General features: G+C 45.4%; 1 protein-coding gene across 10 annotated transcripts in view; it reads left to right on the top strand.

Moving 5' to 3' along the window:
• LOC144732348 (nuclear receptor coactivator 2-like) overlaps positions 1-20,756 on the top strand; it is an 80,225-nt gene that overhangs the window by 4,103 nt on the left and 55,366 nt on the right. For 6 of the 10 annotated variants that reach the window (XM_078613908.1, XM_078613884.1, XM_078613893.1 and 3 more), the window contains exon 2: positions 14,255-14,444. The exons of 3 other annotated variants lie outside the window; for them this stretch is intronic. The gene's annotated coding sequence lies outside the window, so the exon portion shown is untranslated. Of the gene's footprint in view, positions 1-14,254; positions 14,445-18,045; positions 19,824-20,756 lie in introns of those variants that run through there. One more of the 10 variants, XM_078613852.1, reaches the window with a different exon arrangement.

Genomic DNA, 20,756 nt, shown 5'->3' with positions numbered 1-20,756 from the left:
CTGTACATTGCTGCACTAGTTCATCACCACCATCATTTTATCAATGTAGGTGAACATTTTTTCACAGTCCTATATTTACTTGCAATCATTTTCATCTTAGGCCTAATCTGCATGTCATCTTTTTTTTATTAGGGCACCATCTTGTCTAAATACAGGACGCTAAAACAACGTTCAGCCATTTGCTGATCCACTGCTGGACGAAGGCCTCACCGTGCCGTGACACGCGTGGAAGTTGTTTGACCATACTTCGCCACGCTTTGTCAGCGCAGGTTCGTGAGCGGTTCCGATTATCGCTCGCAGACACTGATAATAGCCGTGGCTGGGATTCAAACTCAAAACAGCCGTATTACAACGTGCTGTGCGAAACACTGCACCTCCCACTTCACCCCATTACAGTACAGAACTCGTATGCATGGTGACATTGCCAATCCTATTATCCGCGATTTTACTATTATCCGCGAGGTGTATCTCGGATACGTTTTTTTCGAGCGGCAACGGAGGTCATTTAAGCACCACGTGGTTTCACACGAATACTAACATGTGGTGCTTCAGAGACAGGTGTCTGTCTGCATGTATCTGTCTCCATGTACGCAACTGAGACGGAGGATAACACACAGACACGGAGACACAACAACAACAGCCGCCGTTCGTCACCAAGTGGCGGTGACGTCATCGCAGCAACACGAGAGACACAACATGGGAGGCAGACACGTGTCTACGTGTGAGAAACAGTTCAGGAGATAGAGACGCACACAGAGATAGATGTACACTGACAGAAAGACGCACACAGACACGGGAGAGGCACAAAATGCATGCCCAGGTGTAGGTGCTACAGTGCACAAGTCTTTCAAGTCGTGTAATGTATAGGTGTTGGTGGCTAGCGACGTGTCCTGCCCAAGGCCACTTACAGAAAAGGGTAAGTGCTTCCCTGTCCGTCTCCGTGTCTATCTGTATTCATATATTTCCTTGTCTCTGCCTCTGTTTCTCTGTCGCTGCGTTTGTGTCCAATGTTTCTCCCATGTCCTCTAGCTCCATGTCTGTCTCTGTGTCTCTGAGTGTATATTGATGTCTGTGAGCGTCTGTGTTGTCTCGCGATCATAACAAGTGCTGCCATTGCACCTAGTTTGATGTTGGTTATAAAAAAGTGGATAACGGTGGGTATTATGAGTAATTTGTAGCTCATCTTCTCCAATCCACAGAAAAGATTGCGATAATTAGAAAGACCCCTTCGCTATTCATAATGGGAAAGAACGCAGATAATAGGACGAAATGGGGCCCTACAGTTGCCGTGAATAATACGAGTTGTGGTTAATAGGGCCGTGGATAAGAGGAGTTCCCTTGTAATGTTGTATAATGAGTTCCAGGAACCTTGTGCTTATTGGTTCGGTCTCTTGAGTTTGTTGATGGTGGAACGCATCTGATGATCTAATTCAGTAGTTCTTAACTTTTACTGCAGCCTGCAACCCATTGGTTCTGAAACAAAATAGTTGTACTTGCGTGCCCGTGCTTAATTTGTGTTTTCAATGATTTTCCTTCTAAAAGAATCCTGCATGGTCTCGCAACCCCAGAAAGGGCATCTCGCGCACCCCAGGTTAAGAACCACTGATCTGATTAGATGCCCAAAAACCAAGGGTGGCACAGTTGGGTTTTTTTACAATCGGGTTTAATTGTCTTTTATATTAAACCCGATCATCTGAGATTGGGAAAAATCCGGTTTAATTGGTTCTAAAAAAAAAAACCCGATGCCTGCCGCTGGAAAAATCGGGTTTTTTCCACCCATGCCAATAACACAAAACCAAATCGCCACTGCATGAGGTTCCATCTGTATTGCAGACTTGCATCATAACCGCTTATGGATGTTATGATTCTGGTCCTGCGTTTAAGTTGCAAATGCAGCGTCACACTTGTAAAGGAACTACCGTTTTCCCGCATGAACGGAAGAAACGATCCAAAAATACATTTGAAAAACCAAAATAGCTGTCGTGTTGTAGGTCCATGGCTGTGTGCGTGCACCGGACTTTCCAAATGAGTTTAAAGTTTCATTAATGAGAAAAGTAGAATTTTAAGGGACTTATATGTGGCAATCTTGCATTCTTGCGAATAAATGTCTCTTATGCGTCCGTGGTGGTGTGGGTGACGAATATCGTGGGCACCATTTTCCGAAGAGTTCTTAACGAATGTATTCTCCCTTCATCCGAGGTTAAAAAAAAATTGGGATCATCGCTGATGATAGGAAGTGAATATGGACCACGAATATAACATGCGTTTCAGAGGATAATGGTAGCAGGTTATTCGGGTTAACAGATAAGAGGGTTTTTGTGAGAACTATTTTTGGAGACTTGCATCTACAACGGCGGCACATTTGTTGCTTCAACGAGTGGTGAAGCACGGAGAGAGACGTTCACGGGAGGGTGGGGAGTCCCCACAAAGCGTTTGTAATGCTACAAATGAACGTTGGTGGACAATTAATAGGCGCAAGCAAGCGTGGCAGAGCCCCCCCTCCCCCCCGTTTGTTTTAAGTGGTGTGGCGAGTGAGCAGTGGGCACTGGAGAGAGATGCGGAGGGGTGGGAGGGGGGACAAAATGCCAAGTATGTTGTGGGGTGGCAGAGGGAACAGCCTGTGCTGTGGATTTGGTGGCTGGCCAGCAAAGGGGTAGGGGTGGTGGTTGGGTAAGGCAGTCGAGGAGGAGGAGCAGAGGGTGGGTGCTGTTTGCCGGCCTGAGCCAGGCCAACTCATAATGATGGCTCATCAACAGCTAATTACTTTGTTGGAGTGTTGGGGGAGGGGGGGGGGTTTGTGTGGTGCGTGGCAGGGAACATATGTCACATGTAACAACACATGCAGTAATTGTAGTGTGCTCCCGTTTTTGTCCTTCCTACACCTTTTATAAAAAGCCACAGCTTCGCGTTATTTGAATGCATATTTACTGCAAACCTTAATGAGGATTAGCATGACGGGGAAGAGAAACAAAACAGCACCATGACTTTTTGAAAGTAATTGGCATTTTTAATGAAGTTGGCAGGCAAGTGAGCTTTAAAAAAAACACGCTCACACTTTTATTCCAGCGCGATTTTTTTTGCCTTTATTGTCATTGGTGTTAATTTATGAGCAGGCTACATGTAACTTGACGGCTGCCGCCACGGTGTAATGGTTAAGCACACTGGACTTGCAATCCAGAGATTGCCGATTTGATTTCGACCTCCCCGTATGCGGTAGTTGAAGCGAGGGTGCGAGGTTTTTTTTGCTTTCAAAAAATCGCTCACCACTTTTGTCCACCCAGAAAGCAGTCCAGTGTAAATGAGAGCACACACACACACCACCACCACAGTTTATTCGATCAGACAGCAGGTCACGTGTGACGTGAATAATCTCGCCTCTTCCAAGACACCAGATCAGTGCGGAAGAATAGGCTATCATACTCTTTTACGGGGGGGTGGCGGGTGAGTCTAGTGGGGTGCATCTTTTACCTTCACCTTACACTGAACAGTTTTCACGAACACAGTGTTTGCTTCGTGTATATCCATTGTGTGATATAAGCACGAACTGTAGCATGGAAGCGCCCACGTCCTTTTAAGGGGCACGAAGACTCGACAAACAGAATACTTGCGAACCATGATGACAAAAGTACTGTACTCGACAAGCAGATGCCCTGGAACGGGCCATACGAGGCATCTCACCAAAAACATTTTTTTTCCAATGACCGTGGTGGAATGCTTGAATGACGATGGCACAATTGTGCTCGCAGAAAGCATAATTTATAAATTGAGGATCTCGATTTTCTGACTTAGAATGACACTAAATAGTTTGTTTCTGACCGCCCCCCACTCCTGTCCCCCCCCCCCAACCAACATACTCTGTCATAACTTGCACAGGCTCAGTTTATACAGCTGCCAATCTGAGCAAGAACATGTGGAAAAGGAGAGTCATCCGTTACTCTCCGTTACTCCACCAATCGGTGGGCCGCCATGTCCAGGCCGTGTACACCAATGGCTGCGTTAAAATCACAAGTATATCGATGTAAGCATATGACAATGTGCTGTATATTACCGTACCCTCTAATTTCAGTGGCTGCATCATATCCAGTAGGTGCGTGTGTGTGTTCCAGATTTGCATAACTTTATTGACACCTTGCACAAGGTTGTGGGTGAATTTTCGTTTCTGGAGCATCTTATAATCCAGAGTATACGGTAGTTTTCTTTCAAAGTATGTCCACCTTAGATCTGATTCTACAAATATTTTCAAAACAAAAATGTGTAATACAGTGTTTAAAAATACACACGTATTTGGGTTTACTGTACTGTCCTCTCTCATTCGTCTGCCTTGGTCAGTCCACTGCTGGATAAAGGCCTCCCTGAACCGTCGCCAACTCGCGCAATACCTGCAGTGTAATATTACCAATAAATACACCTAGCACTGCACTATACTCTTGCTGTTTAATTTACTTTCGGAGAGATGAAAAGGGGATGCCAACAATTTGCATGAGCGTTAGAATGTACTTAGTTAAGATTAATCTTGAGCTGACCTCATTACTGTCTTGGCTGCTTGATGATCGACACCAGAGCGAGGGGGGCAGACGCGCAGATCGGCCAGCTCTGACTGCTGCTATCTCCACGGCGGCGTTTAATTGCATTCACACGGGACACGAGGTCCTTGACTGCGGCTCGTCTGACCCAGTTACCTGAGGGGCGTAACTTGCTAATTGGAACCTAAATAGCGTCTGAATGTGTGTGCGGTAGCATCACCACTTGAATGGCAGCCAAACATATGGTCCTCTGTGTGACGTGACAAGGTGGCCTTTGCTTTGATAGGATATGGCCGGCGCTTGTAACAGAGACGAACGCTGTCAGATGTTCGCAGCAGTAACTGGAGCTGATGGCAATGGACATATTTCACATCTAAAATGTATGAAGAAATTGTTAAATGGATTACTCCTTGGTTCAATGTTTTCAGCAGTGAGAGCTAAGCCGTTGTTGTCACACATGGTTACATATATGGCTGTGTGTGTCTAGTTTCTGAAGTAATTTAATAAGGTTTGGAAGGCAAATGATTAAACTTTTGAAAATAAAACGACAACTTTTTGGGTGGATCTCCTCTCCATTTTGGCAGTCTCTGAATATTAAATAAGTTATGGGGCTGCAATCCATTGCAGCTTGTGAGTTTGATGGCTATCTGTAGTGTCCTTTTTCAGGTGTCCTTATTGCAGCATAATAATTGTATATTCCCTGCCAGATCTCAAAGTGGGCAGTTAAAGGATTGCAACGTCGGGAGTGCCACCTCGATCCTAGGTTGTCAAGGTCACCTTTCGTATTCAATAGTTGCAGTTTTGTCTAAAAGCTTTTAACATTTCATTTATAATTTCTCGACTTTTAAAATAAGACTTTTAAAATAAGACATTATTGCTGTCATGTGAGTTTCAGTTGGTAAAAAAAACATGTTTCAAGGTTATCCAAAGGCAGTGTCATTCTGATGACATTTTTGTTCATTTCTAAACCCAATTCCTGGTGCATTGCATAGTACTGCAGTGTGCTATGAACACAGAGACCTGAGTTTGGTTCCCACCCATAGCTAACTTCAGTGGTGAGTTATAAATGCACAATTTTTGGGTCACCCCATTCCCAAATCCACACTGGCCAGCATAGTGAAGTATGGTCAAACAACCCCCATGTCCTGGGGCATCTCCCTCCTCACTGTGCTGGCAAGGATTATTCAATATCGCCTTGCCAGGCACTCTGAGGAGAGGCTTGCAGGGCCCCAATGTGGTTTTAGAGCAGAGTGGTCCGTCACATTTGGCATATTCTGTCCATATGCTAGACGCATAGGTGTAGGGAATTCCAAAAGAACCTACATCTCTGCTTTTTGACCCGGTCAAGGCCTACGATACCATAAAAGACGGTCACTGCATCGCGCACTTTCAGATGCGCTTCTGTGGCTGTCTGGAATGCTCTTCCTTCCGATATTTTCTTTAGAACCACTTTTTGTGTTTAGTGTCTTGTCCTTCCCCCGCACCTCCGATTAGCACAGTTGGCTACGTACGGTGCGAAGGAAGTTCAACATAAATACGTGTCCAATATGGCATGGGGGCGGGTGACTTTCATCCAATAGTAGGTTGACAATGTGCTGTAAATTATGATAATGGGTGAAATGACTGTGGCATTCGGTAACATTACAGAATGTGCTCAACGGCTCAACGGAGCGGTTGAGCACGTGTTACAGTACTTTGCCCGGCATACATATGATTGGTATACAAACCTTCTGAAGGGGAACCTTGGCAGTGTTAGAAAGATACTGTAAATAAGCAAATCAGGGCAGTCTTGAGTTCATGGGGGCGGGGGGGTGTGTGTGACAATTGAATAGAGTAAATTGTAAAAACTTTGAAACGTCCCGGTTTGGCTGCGTTCTTCCTGGTTTCAGAACGGCTGTCCCAGTGTCCTCCAAGCGTTTGTGAAAGTAGGAACGTTGTCCCCGTTTGCAATGTTTAAAAAAAAAAATGTTATGCATCTGCTGTGCCAGTGTGGAGTAGATGCTGAACGTGGTGCTGCTGCAGCGTTGCAGAGTGTAAATTCTGCGCGAGGTAGAGTGGGTGTGTGTGGAGAAGCACGCGCTTGTAACAAAGTCAGCGTTTTTTGTGTTGAACACTGCTTTGTGTGTGCGGTGATAAACATTTATAGTGCTTTCCAAAAATAAGCACAAGTTTTTTTTTCATAAGGTAAAGGTTCAGCCCTGCAATTGCTTGCTTATGCAACTATTGGCAAAGGGTCAACCCCTAGAGGGAGCTCTAGATAGCCCTTTTAGAGGGTATTTGGCTTCCTCTATTCTACTGGCCAGACGTGGTGTTGGAAGGGGGTGAGAATGGTGGAACAGACAAACTGTTTACCATTCCACCGCTGGCATCATCTGCTAAGTTATTTATTCCAGAACGTATGGCAAGTGGTTGGGGGGGGGTCTTCAACTTTATCCCCCATTAGTGTTCTTTACCTGTGTGAGGTGTCGTCTTCCTGCTTCCGATTTTGTTTGTGCAGTGTAGTTTTGACGGTCAGGATCCTGAAGGGGTTGACGTGCCCGTCCGCTTGGATGTCCCTCTCGACATCGCTACCAAAACACCACTGTATTATTCACCACGCTGCGTTGAAATCCAATCCAAGTCTCCGTTACGTGGACTTTACGGAGCCGCAGAACAGTGTTGTTGATTGTTGGTTTATTTAAACAAGGGTACTCTTTCATTAACTCTGCATTGTTCAACCTTTTGCACTTTATATGTGCAAACAAACTCCCATGTTTTTGAAGACTGTTTTCCGTAATTAATTGTGGTGGATAAGCTGTAGTCACAGCAGTTTCTCTCGCACGTTATCCATTGCTTACATACTGTACGTATTATTTGGTAAAACAATGCGATTTCTTGAAGCACTCTGAAATGGTAATTGCATATTTAGATTGCACATGGCCTTATTAAGTACAGTTAATTTGCAACAAACATTGCAGGATGGTGCCATGGGGCTTTGCTCTAAGTACCCTGCATATGTATATGTACGGCACTTTTTGTCAACCCACTGCTGGATGAGGACCTTCTCACGCTTTGGGGGGGGGTCGTAGGGGTTATTTGACCATACTTCAGCGCATACTCGTCAGTGGCGAAGGCAGGGCGCATCGAAAGTATGGTGTGCGACAATTGATTTTGCTGTTCTGCCCTCTGTTGTCCGCTACGTTACATAGCCCTGCAAGCTCCAGCAACCCATTGTGCATGGTGGTCCACCCGTTCCAAGTACAATCCAAACTCAGCTCCCCCTTGGGCTTTCGAGATTTGATGAGATTGGGTGCGTTGTTCCAGGTGATAGTCTCAGCAACTACGCATACCAAAATATAAATGTAGATACTGTACTGTCGTGCAAGACTGTAGTCTGTTTACACAGAAAAAATGTTGATGTGTGTAGTTTTGCGCAATAGTGAAAATGACTGTTTGCTACGCGAAGTCGGTGATTATCCCATCGGCGTACGTGAAAGCAACTGCAGAACTGATACATTCTGTGCTTTAGTGCAATTATTTTTGATGAATCGCTGCAGGGATTGTGATAAGTGCGCGTTAATAGATAGAATTGGGAAGGCACTTGTGTTTTCACGCTGCAATAATAGTGCTTTATGTTTTTGGCACGAACGCCATTGTGTTATGAAACTTGTAAGCGGCGAATTGATTATTTTCGTAGTGACGCGTCATATTTTTCAAAACAGGATATTAAAATTACGCGCAAACACAAACTTAATACCGTTCTTAATTTTTTAGTACCCTGCTGTAACGTTTTTCCCTTGGTGTGCTGTATCATATTTTCTAGAACAGGATATTAGACTTGTGCAGAAAATACAGATGTAACATTGTACATTATTTTTCAGCATTCTCCTGTTCTACAACTGAATGATCTCCAGATCGAGATGGAGCATTCACATAATCTCATATTGGAATGGTCAAACAGTTTTGATTCCCAGTCTAAAATAATGTTCTACCATATCTTATGGACAGTGAAATCTCCGTTTAACACGTAGGCTTTCGCGACCAATATCATCCATAATAAGGGTTTTTGGGTTAGATCGCGTAAATATATAAAATTGTCACTTTATACATTTTGTGTAACAGCCCACGTAAATCTAAAAAAATCACCATTGACACAAAGTGTTTACTGATAATTTGTTTACATCAATTATTCATTTGGATTATTTTCTGATAAAAATCGCAGTGACATTTTGCTAATTATCTGGGAGGCTCAACCCAGAAGCCCGAAGAGAATCTGGCCAGCCCTTTCCTCTGCTAGCCCTGCCCACTTTTACATGACCACGCCCACTTTTACATGACCACACCCACCTGACCACAAAGGCTCCGCCCACATTGAGTGGCCTTGAATATTTTATTCTTCATTGTGGTGTAAATGCTTACCCCGAGCTCTCATACTCTGATGGTGCATTGTCTTTGAGTTGTGCGCCTTTTGGCGTTATCTGGTCCAACCCATGTGAGACGAGGCTCTAAGGAAAGCTGTCTCGGGTGTGGACCAATCAACTTCAAGGACAGTGCATATCATTATCATAGTTATGTTTTTTGTTTGCATTATGACTGCAGGTATTTTGGTATATGCAAACATGACTCCTTGTAAAAAAAGGTGTCAGTTTAGTTGCCAGATAGAAGGGTAAAAAACCAATTATCATATTTTTTTCTTCTTCAGACTTCGGCCCCGCTCACTAATCTAGCAACCTTGCCCACCCTTATTGTCAGCCGAGCATGAGGCCAGAAGAGTTTTCAAACCAGGACAAATTCCTGATTTTCACAAAAGGCATCGGGACACTGGGAGGGCGGGGGGGGAACAGCTTTCCTGAAACCACCTTGACGACTTTGGCAAAAGTCGGACATTTCCTGGCTTTGCAAATCGGCTGACGTTCCGTTACACTTCTGCAACATTGATGCCTCCGAATAGTTCATCTATGAGCAGCGAGCCACACTTCTGGAGGCTTGGGGGGGGGGTTTTGTTGATACCCAGAATGAAGCAACCTGTTTTGGTGTGGCAGGCTCTGGAGGCGTGCCAGATTACCAGCGCAGCGCTAAGTGTTTTCAATCGGGTAGAGTGTCGTGCGTGACCATGTAAACAGACTTTTAAGTGTATTGCTGCCGTACACTCATGTGAGACTTCTCAAAATTGTAGATAATATCTTCAGACAAGTGATAGTTTAGTGTTATGTGGTGTAGGTGTGTACAGGTGTGTATTACCTGTTTTATTGAATGTACCGGTTATATGTATTATTGTATTTCATTATATATTTTTTTGTTCCGGTAACATTGACAATGACAACTGAACCTTATGTCGATCCCATAAGCCCCCGGCTCTCGCATAAACTGTGTTGCGATGTCATTGTATGTCTGTTGAAGGCGAACGATAGGGCGATCTATTCCTCTCGACGAGCTCTACACGATGCGCTAAACAAAGTTTGAAAGTTTTGTTTCTTCTGCGCATTCGCCCTCGCCGCTGCGCTTGGACACGACACGACAACAGAACGATCCGCGCCAGGTGGGTCGCGGCGTTTATGTGCGCGGTGAGACGGAGTCGCCGAAAATAAATATATATTTTTACTTACGTTTATTCGGGACCCCCGGGGTCCCACCATCAGGTTCAACTACCGTTTCATAAAAATATATCCAAAATTACTCAAAATGGCAAATTCAACAGTCGGTGAAAGGCGCAGCCCTGCAATTCCTTTCTCATGCCGCTGCTGGTGGAAGGCCCACCACTAGAAGGACCTCCAGAGAGCCCCTTTGGAGGGTATTTGGCCTACCCTTCCTCTTTCATGCTGGCCTCATTTCTTTTAAGAGATTGGATTCTACCCACACTTTACCTCGCAATACACGACCTACTAATGGACTAACAGCGGTGAACGCTTTTTTACTGTTAGGTGGACAGGAGGAGGAGGCGGCGGCGGGGGATTTAATAAACTTCCTCATTGTCTCAACCTTCGCGCCAGGAGAATGCATCCGCGACCTCTGGATTGTGATGTTCACGACGGCAGCCACGGTCCACTTCTACAGTGTGTCTTGTGTTAAATCTCCTCGTAATACATAATACCGTACTGTGCCCGTTACGTGTAACGAAGCGTCTCGGGGCGCATTGTTTTTATGTTTTTAGATGTTCGCTTGAGTAAAACATTATCTGTTGTACTTATGTAGCTCAGTGTTGCACTTACTGTAGTGCGATAAAAACAAAGTTGTCCACAAATATCTCTTTCACAAAGTTACCGCTAAAACAAGCTGTGCTTTTCCGCTCTCCACCGCACCAAGAGGAAAACAGCGGCATTCCATATTTGTGCAAGCATTGTCATAAAGCTTGCACAAAATGAAAGAGGGGGGTTTCTTCGTCCATTTTCTTTCAATGAAGTGGCCATTTGGTGCCATTAAAAAAAATATTGTTGCACCACTGCCTTATCTAAGTTGTTTTGTTATAATTGTAACCGTTTAATGGAATATGGCAGTTCACGTGATATGGGGGGGGGGGGCAATATCTTGAATCATTTTATTTTGCGAAGTTATCCACCGCAGATAATAGGGGTTTCTGTAGACCCTACAGCTGCATTGGATAATAGGAGCCCAATGGGTCAAGGGCTGCACATTAGATGAGTTCTGTTTATATGTTATGTAATTGTTCTGAACTATTCTGTATCACAGTAATGCTGTAAGCAGTTGGCTTGCAACGATACAGTGATTTGTCAAAGTTGCGGAGACGAAATGTTAACTACCTTGCCTGGTATACAGAAGGACATGGGTTTGATCCTAACTCTTGACGCCTGTATATTTGGCGTTTGCATGGATGTTTTTTCGGTTCCTCCGGTTTTTCCTTCCACATTTATAATCAACATGCCTTTCGAGTATTTGCCTTCAATAAATGTCCACATGCTAAGCCCACTTCATTGGGCGATCATTTGTAGCCAGGTCACTTCTGACAAAAAACTGTATAGCTCAGTGGGCCTTAACTGGTAATAATAAAATTAGTTTATAGTTTAAATTCGAAGTCGATTCCTGTGTTCACAATACATGCATTGAATTGCTAGCCCACTGCTGAAAGAAGGCTTCTTGTCCCGGTATCAGTCTTGAGGGTTGTTTCACTTTTCTACCATGCCGGTCAGTGTTATGTTGGTTAAGAAGTGAGGGGGGATCTCAGATCCAGTTCAGATATCACTCGCCACTGATGTTAGCCATGCCCACGAAGCAAACTCGGGTCGCTCTGCTCGTCTCATACCGCAGTGTGCTAACCACTGCACCTCCACTCCATCTGATTTGGATATACAAGACCGTGTACAGTACAGCGTCGGAAATCCACTTTATCCTATTACCCGCCCGCACGCAGCCGCAGTATTTTTGCGCGCGGTGTAATTGCCATTTTCTGTGGACGTTCACACATCTGACCTTTGCACATACTGGCCTGTACCTCAGCAGCTCGCGGTGATTCGGACATGCCATGTTGTGCTGTATGCAAATGTACATGCGTGATGAATTGTTCTACACAACGCACTGTTTTGTTTAAAAGGGTGCTATAAACGAACCGGCGTATTTCCCGAAAGGGAACAGGTTTTCTTTAACACGCCTCCGCGCAGCGTCCCTTCGCAGGCCGTGGATGTGGGAATGCACGGGCACCTCACTGTACACATGCCGTGACTTGCTCTTCCATGCCACTTGACGTGGCACCCCCGCCGTCTTGAGGGTTTGCCACTGTGGAACGGTTACTCCAGAGTTTGCTGGGTCTACACCATTGATTTGAACCTGTAGAACCGTCGTCGCTATCATCATAATCGCAATCATCATCCCCCATGATCAATCCGCTGCTGGATGAAGGCCTTCCGAAGCCGTCGCCAGCCCTCTCACGACCTTGCGATGTGATCATTATAATCTACCGAGCGCTTGCACACTCGCCTATTTCATCGCTGCCATCACCTCGGTGGCTGTAGGCTGACGATTTTGGAACCCCTTGTACCGCATGCAAATTGTCAAAGAAACGATTGAGTCGAAACATTTTTTTTTCTTTAGAATTAATTGAGAAAGTGGTACGATTAGCTTTGAAAATCAGTCTCCATTCAAACGATTTAGAAATGTAGCAGCCTACCGCTTTAGATTGGTGTGGTTGGCGAGTATGCGAGTTTGGCATGAGAAGACACTTCTCTGTACGCTTCCTTCCTCGCACTGCTGCATTTTGGAATTTTCCCTCGATTCAAAAAAACGTATGAGAGTAACTCGAAACCAACTGCACTCTCAACAGTGCTGCTTGCTGCTGGCCGCTTGGCATTTTGGGCCTTTGGACCTGTGTGTGGTGAACAAAATTCTATCAGGATATCGCAGCGGGTCAAAAACAGCAAAGTGTGCCTCTAATTTCTTGTACACGGGACGACCGGAATGAGGTCCTTATCTGACGAGAAAACAATTGCCGTGCCCTGAATGTGAACGGGACGGTTCGCATGGTACGCGTGCGCTGCATTGTGCAATCGCCGTGCACAGCCTCGCGAGTCGGCGGGCGGAACACGCGAGAGAGGTTGACTTGGAGCTCTCCAAATGGTCGTGCGCGCACATCCTTTCCTCGACGATGCAAACAACACCAGCAAATATCACGACCTGTTAATTTGTAACCCCGCGGTGCAGACCCTGGCGTCCGATGTTTGCCAAGAAGAGCCACGCAGCCGAGATTTAGTTCATAGGGATACAACCGTGTGTGGAAGGTGTCTATTATAAGCAATGAAGAATGGCTTGTGGTGGTTGTTAACCTCTCGTCACTGCACAGATTTAAAAGAATGCGTCATTCCTGGACCCTTCACTACTGTAAAATACATATATGTATCATTCGTTGCGTTGGAAGGGGGCTGGCGTTTTCATAGATTACGGTTTTGTTAATACCGAGGGGAAATGCTTCATCCGAGGCTCGGTTACATGTTTGTGGCTGGGGGAATAAAAAAAAAATTGTACGAGCGTGGCCGCATTTGCTTGGAATATCGGTGACTCCCATTGGCTCTATCTAATGACACTGTATAAACGGATGGAGCATTGCTTTGCCATCCATCAGCCTGTCGCACAGTGGCCCCTTGCGGGGTGTTTGTATGATTGAATTAGAATTTTAAAATCCGAATTAACATTTTGGTACTGTACAGGCGCATACGATCAAAATGGCTCAATAGTGCACGCAGCGCGCACTCTGGCACACGATGTGCGCGCGACTGTGCACTGCACTTGCACGTGAATTCACGTTTACGAGGTGTGGTGCAGCGTGTATACGGTGCTGCACGGTGTGTCCACTGCAGTATACGCTTGTGCTGCATCTGTGCAGTGTTGTGTACTTAGTGCATAGACTGAAACGATTAAACTCCATTACCATGCTGTGCACAGTAGCGCATAATGCTTGTACGTATGCAGTGCATGTGTCTTTTGCATTTGTATAAAATACACTTGCCACGCCGTTTAACACAAGACCGGCACGACGTCAAAATATTTAACACACGTGTGCATATTAAATGTGTAATGTGTTGTTAGTCTGCTGAGTGGTTTTTTTTTATTTCTGGGGTCGGAGTTAATGAAGAGATCATCGTATCTATCTTGGGGGTGCTGCAAGGGGGTTGGAGGGCTAGCGATGGTGTGATGGGTACTACTCGCAAATTAGTTCTCCAAAAATTTGCCTAATTGTCAGCCATTTCAGATTGGCAGGCTAAGCTGCGACAAATGGCGAGTGTGTTCTTCTGCTCCCTGCTTTCCAGGCTTTGCAAGTGCCCTGGGTGTCGCTGCTGTCACAGAAGCTTAGAGAATACTCTCTGAGAGCGCTACCTCATCCGGCCAAGAATATATTTATATATTTTTTTCCCTTCGACGCGATTCACCAAATGCACGTGAAGACTGCATCTGGCCCACGGCTCAAATGAACTGCTCACCGCTTTGCAGCCAGAGAAGGTACGGTTATTTTCATCGTTTTATTCTGGCGTTTTTGAAAAGTGTACGAACGATGGTATTGTTCATGGAGGCACGGGCGTTTTTTTTTGCCGATTGCGTGACTTGTGTTTGTTGCAACATTTCTAAAAAACTTGTGTGGTGATATGACCTTCAGACAAGCCGCTGTGAAGAATGGCTGTCCTTGTGTGTTTTTCTCTGCCAATGCAGAATGTGAAATTAATTTGTGTTTTACTGTTACTTTTTAAAGATGAGCTCTACTTTGCTCACTGTACGGTGAGAGTTTCGTGTAACTGTACACATGTCTGGGGGTGTGTGTGTGCACTCAGTAGTTGTATTCTGTGATAGTTTCTGTTCAAACTTCCTAATTACCCCCCCCCCTCCTGTTTGCAGTGGGAAGGGGAATTGAATGAGCCAAGAAGAATGTTTTTATTCACAAGCGTTTAAGGATTATTAATAACAATAATGTGCAATGGAAAAACTAATTACAACTTAAGCCCAATTATGTTTGCTCCCATATGTATATAACCATGCGTAATGCATATAAAAACAGTTCTGGCCTGCTAAGATGGTGGAGCTATCGGGTGTGCAGGCAGTGCAGTTGCACCATGGTTCATGGGCTTGAGGAGTCCAGGCACCAGGTTAAGCAGAGGGAGGGAGGGGGTGGTAGAGGTGTACAGGGGGAGGATCCCCTTTTCATGCTTTGCACCAGGACCCATACCAGCCACGCTATGCCACTAACTTACCATACATAGAAGAACAATCGGTGGATGGAAGGATCTAATGCGTAAACTCCATCACCCCTAGTTGGAAGACGTTAAAAGTAAAAAAATACATTCGGTAAAGTCACGTAGTATGGACTCCTGCAGTCACGAAAGCTTCAAATCAAGAGTAAAAATACTATATTATCAATGGCCTTATTGGTGTCCCCAGATAACCGAAGCTTGATGTTTTGTCCTGGGGTTATTTCGTGCAGGTGGAGGTTCCCCAAACTCCAGTCCTCGCTACCCACCACCACGGTGCATCGTTCCACGTTTACCAATTGACTTCCATTGAGAGCTACTCTTTAAGTCGTTGCACGCACCCGTTGATAGTTAAACTCGTCCCACGTGACACGCTGAGCAATTAACGCTGTCTGCGTCACTTGGAACATGCGTACACACATACAGATCTTAATCTGAATCGGCACCCTCTTCTAATGAGAATCGGCTCTACAGGATTGAGATTTGTGTGTGTATACATGTTCCACACTGATAAAGAACCGGTGATTTACTCGATTGGGATTAAACTCCGCTGTCCAGATATGGAACTGCCTCCTCCCTGAACACATTGTCGGCGGACTCACTGATTCTGGTCTTCGGGCCTTCAAATGCCGAGCACGTGGATATCTCGTAACTCCACCACACGTGCATTTTAGGGACTGAGTCTTTGAGCTGCAGTGAACCAGTGATTATGTCTATTAGATGTACTAATGTCTGATGTGGCTGTTGTTCACAATTGCACCCAATAAAAATTATATCTTTAGACTACATGTAACTGCAGTATATGCGATACTGTCAACATGAACAGTGACAAAGTAGATTAAACAAAAACTGAAAAGTGCACAATTAAGTGTGGAGCTAAAGTATAATAACTCAACACATTTATCAATAAGACTGCGACCTTAAAAAGAAAAAGTAGATAATTGGTGACTTTTGTGCAATGGTCCTTCTACACATCACATGGCGAGGCCTGAGAGGTCGAGTGTAGGGAATCACTGCACCTCTCAGGCCTCTCTCTGTAAATTAAACTAAATTTTAAGGCCCACTTTAGCTATGTAGCTCTGTTTTTCAGAAGTGACCTGTGCCATAAATGATAGCTCAACGAAGTGGTGGCTTATCAAGTGGAAATTTATAGCAGCCAAATAATCTAAACGCATGTTTCTAAATGTGGAGGGAAAACCCGAAGGACCTCGAGAAAAATCCACGCAACCACGGGGAGAACATGCAAACTCCAAATATACAGGCGTCCGGGTTGGGGTCGAACCCACGACCTGTATACCAGGCGAAGGTATTGACATCATGCCACTGTGGTACCCCATTTGCTGTGTGAAGAAGGGCCATTGCCCAGAACCAGGCCTTTTACTTTTTATTTTAAATGCCACATGTACAGGACTGTAAACTAATGTTTTTAGAAGTACTCCAACCTGCTCTCATCTGCCTCTTTAAGCTTAATATTAGTGCATTTAATCATGTAAAGCAACATGCCAATGTGCCTATAAAAGAATGTAATGAATGGGTACATGCTACCTGCAGTGTTAATGATGAATGTGTCGAGTGTATTTGTTGTTTGTGCATGTGCACCACTGCAAATCCAGAAGCAGCATCGCCAAATAATTTTGGTTGATAAAATAAGTTGGCCTGGGCAGGACCATGGTAGCCGATGGTCGAGACTCATGGCAAAGTGTCAGCCAACAGATCCCATCCAGTGGGGAGATGGAGCAGTGAAATCTGCCCTGTGTGCAGGTACTTGTTGGCTTGCCAAATTGTAAGACCGTGAGAGATGGTGATTGCTTGAGTTTAACCAGAAATGTATGGATGATGATGCTGAAACTACCGCAGCGAATGCAGTTGCCCGGTCACTTACAAACGTAGACGACAGTATATGAAAAAATAGCTACAGTGCATATAAACACGTCTCGTAAAAACAGTTGTTGCGCCAATGTTTTGATTATGTAAATTAAAACGTCTCGCGTAAAGAGAAATAATACTCTGCACTGTATAAGCAGTTGCATGCTTAATGAATGTTTTATTAATGCTAATTTAAGGTCGGCTGCCGCACTTCACATGTTTGGAGTCCCGAGGGTGATAAACTGTTATAGTTCTCGGTTAAAATGGAGACATGCTCCTGCCATTCCGTAAATGTCAGCAATTCAACGGAGATACACCGAACGACGTCCGTATTAATAAAACACCATAATAGATGCTCGCACTGCAATGCAACCTTGTTTTGCATCTCAACCCCCCTCCCCCCTCTGTCACAGCAGCATGAAATGACACAGATTGCGCATGCCTCTTTGGGGATTTGGAACTGATTACTGTTCTTTCATTTTTAAGGCTGCAACAAAATGCTCGCCCTCTTTAGCACGTATCCACGAAGCCGGTCTGACAGCCCCTGTCTGACTACATCTCGCACCGTGGTTAACGGACGATCTGCGATTCCGCCCGGCTCGTTTAAATTCTTACCTCCCTTCTTAAGGGGGGGGGGGTTAAGGGATGGATTTCTTTTAAAGAGGATCCAATGGACTCATGTCTTCAATTGCGTGGGTGTTTACGGGAGACCGTTCCAAACGCAATTTGTTACCGATAAAACAGACCACCTCTTGCCTCCCTGCCACTTTACCGGAGTAGCGTGGTGTGCATTTTTTTTATTCCCATCTCTGTTCAATTACAGTCTGACGCACATCTTTGTTGTTGTTGGTAGAGCCCAACGAGGTGACGTTGGCCGAAGCTCCTGTTGTGTCGCTACGCTTGCTGGCTTGGGGGGGGGGGCATTGGGAAGATTGCAGCCCAGGCACTGGGGGGGGGGGGGGTACAGTATCAGACGGTGTCCCACAGGACCCAGCAAACCGTGGAATAGAGAACCTCTTAATTTAGCCGCATGCTCGCCAAACGCTGCACCAGGCCATTCTCATCAAGACAACCGTGGCTTGTGCAGGGCTGACGTGGGCAACTTATTTTGTTGTTCCGCTGTTTGGGGCGAAGGTTTATTTTTTCCTTCCCTTGCTTTGAGTCAAGCAAGGCATCGACGTTGCGTGTTTAAAGCCTGGCCCGTGCTGCCTGGTTATCATGATTGTTTTAAAAGTCCCCAGGTCTTGCTGTACAGTGTGTGTGGCTTAATCCCACCATGTGTGATGCAAGCGCTGCACACCAATTAACTGTCGTTTAAATATTTTTTTTCTCTCCTGCCGTTGTGTAATGGTTAGCACGCTCGACTTGCAATCCAGAGGTCACTGGCGTGATTTGGTCTCCCGGTGCGGCAGTTGAAATCATGGGCAGGTTTCCACCAAATCCACCTTCGTCTCTGCCCACCTATCGATAGGTCTCATGCGATGGGCTTGCTGGAGGCACTTTGGCCAGCATTGGAGTGAGCAAGAAATTGCAGGGCCTTGACCTCTTTTAAGTCTATTTATCTTTAAAAAAACAAAAACAAGATTGTGTACTTGTATGTTGTCAACAACCGCAGCAATGAGCATTGATAAGGGGGACTATTTAGTGTTCCTAATTTTTCTTGAGGAGTGATTTCTGTGACTTGCACGGTCCATTCTCGGCTGTGTTTACTTGTAACATTTCTGATGAATGGTATTGAAGGTTCACTAGCGAGCCGTTGCCATGTTTGTTACTGGAGCGAAAGATCGGTGGTCCCGTGGGTTTTGTGTACAGTCTCTAATTCGAATTGACTGTGATGTTTTCAAATAGTTTTATCTTGCCCGATGAGATAATTGAATATATTACGGCAGATTAGCGTGATACACACACAGTGAGTCGTGGCAACGGTTGCTCAATACAAATACGATTCTCAAAGCATTGCTCTGGGGAGTTGCAGGAAGGAAGAAAACCGGGGGTTGAAAGTTCAGTGGAGAGGTCAACGAGAGGCCAGATCAGACACTGATTGATTGCGCTTGGCTCCTATTGGCTCGCCCGACTGGAGGTGGCGAGCCCATTGGTTCGCGCCCATATTTGTGGGAGTGGCGTCGAGCGGAGAGGGCTTTGTGGGGAAGCGGTGTGTTCGCCGGCAGCAGTGGCGTACAAACATACGACGAGAGGCGGAGGAGGTTAATGTTTGAGCCTTTGCCATGACGCGTGGGCCTTCCTGACGTCACGCTGTTACTTCGTTTTTTTTATTCGGCTTGTGGGCTGGCGAAGCGTACATCAAACTTCGGCCGGAGTTGTTTTCAAGCGACCCTTCTCCCCCCCCCTCCCTTCTCTCTCGTTGGCTCTCTGGAGAGCGAGCGAGCGAACGAGCCCGTTGTGCGTCCTGCCGAATGGCGCTATCCCGCGGTCTCACCTGTCATATCCTGGGAGCTGCGCAGAAGACCGTCTTGATTAATGAGACCGTATGATTAGGCAACAGCAGGAGGACGCGTCCTTGAAATTTGCAAACCAACCACAGGGTTTCTTTTTTTTTGTTTGGGGGGAAAAAAAGGAAAATTGAATTTTGTGGAATAAGCAATTATGTTAATGAAGCTGCAGGGTCTAGGAGAGTTCAGTGCACAGTGACAGCATGAGGGATTTCATGGAACTTTCTTTTTAGCGCTGGCCCTCCACGGGCAGATGTTTAACCCAGATTGGCATGAAGTGGTCTGATGCGATTCCTGAGTCAAGATCCCTGCTGCTGTCTATGGTAAGGAGATCGGACGCGTCTCTCTGCTCTTTCTACCTTTGTATTCTCGCGACATGTCAACCCTGTCCGAGGTCCTTTTGTAAATGCGCCGCGGTGATTCGTTATAATTTCACGTCGCCATCCCCATTTCCACATCTGCTAGCCCGATTTTTGTTGTCCGTTTGTTGCAACAAATGTGTGTGATGCAATGCAATTGACGTGTCCTTGTGTTGACAATTTACATAAACATGAGCACCAAATGTACAGATGACGATACATTATGATTTGTCCTGGTGTGTGACATCTTATGTCATATGGCTAGTTAGCAAGGGAATAAAAAAAACATTTCGTACTTTGAAAACTGAGCTTTAGCCAGTGCTGGAAGGAATTTTCTTACACTGTATTACTTATTTCAGGATTAGGATAATTGCAAACTGTAAGTTGTCCAACACAGTTTTAAAGACAATAGCCTATTTGTCATTCGTCTTTTTCCGACTCTGCTGTTAAATATTACCGAGCTTGCTGTGTAGTTAAACAAATATTTCACGTGTGTTTAAAGGCAGTACTCTTTGCCAGGGTTGTCGCCGTGGTTTAATGGTTAGCACAGGGGATTTAAATTCCAGAGGTCACCAGTTCTCTATCTCCTTGCTGCCTGACAGTTGAAACAGTGCTCGAGTTTATTACATTTCTTCAATCCTCCTCCCCCTGTCCATAAATAAGCATGCTACAGCTAGGCGATTGTCAGGTCGCGAGTGGTGGGGCAAAGTGTGGGTGCTCCCAGCTCTACCAACATGTTGAGCGTCGTCCAAAGAATACCTCTCAGAGATGGGTTGTTGAGAGCTCCTTCTCGTGGAGGCCCCTTCCGAATGAACAAGCACTTGCAAATCTGCACCTTTAGCCGTTACTCCATTATCGGTCATTTGCTGGCCAGGCAAGGGGCCGTGTTCATTTGCG

The sequence above is a fragment of the Lampetra planeri genome, chromosome 2 (genome assembly GCF_965212315.1).
Source record: "Lampetra planeri chromosome 2, kcLamPlan1.2.h2, whole genome shotgun sequence".
NCBI lineage: Eukaryota > Metazoa > Chordata > Hyperoartia > Petromyzontiformes > Petromyzontidae > Lampetra > Lampetra planeri.
This window is presented reverse-complemented; position numbering and strand designations above follow the sequence as displayed.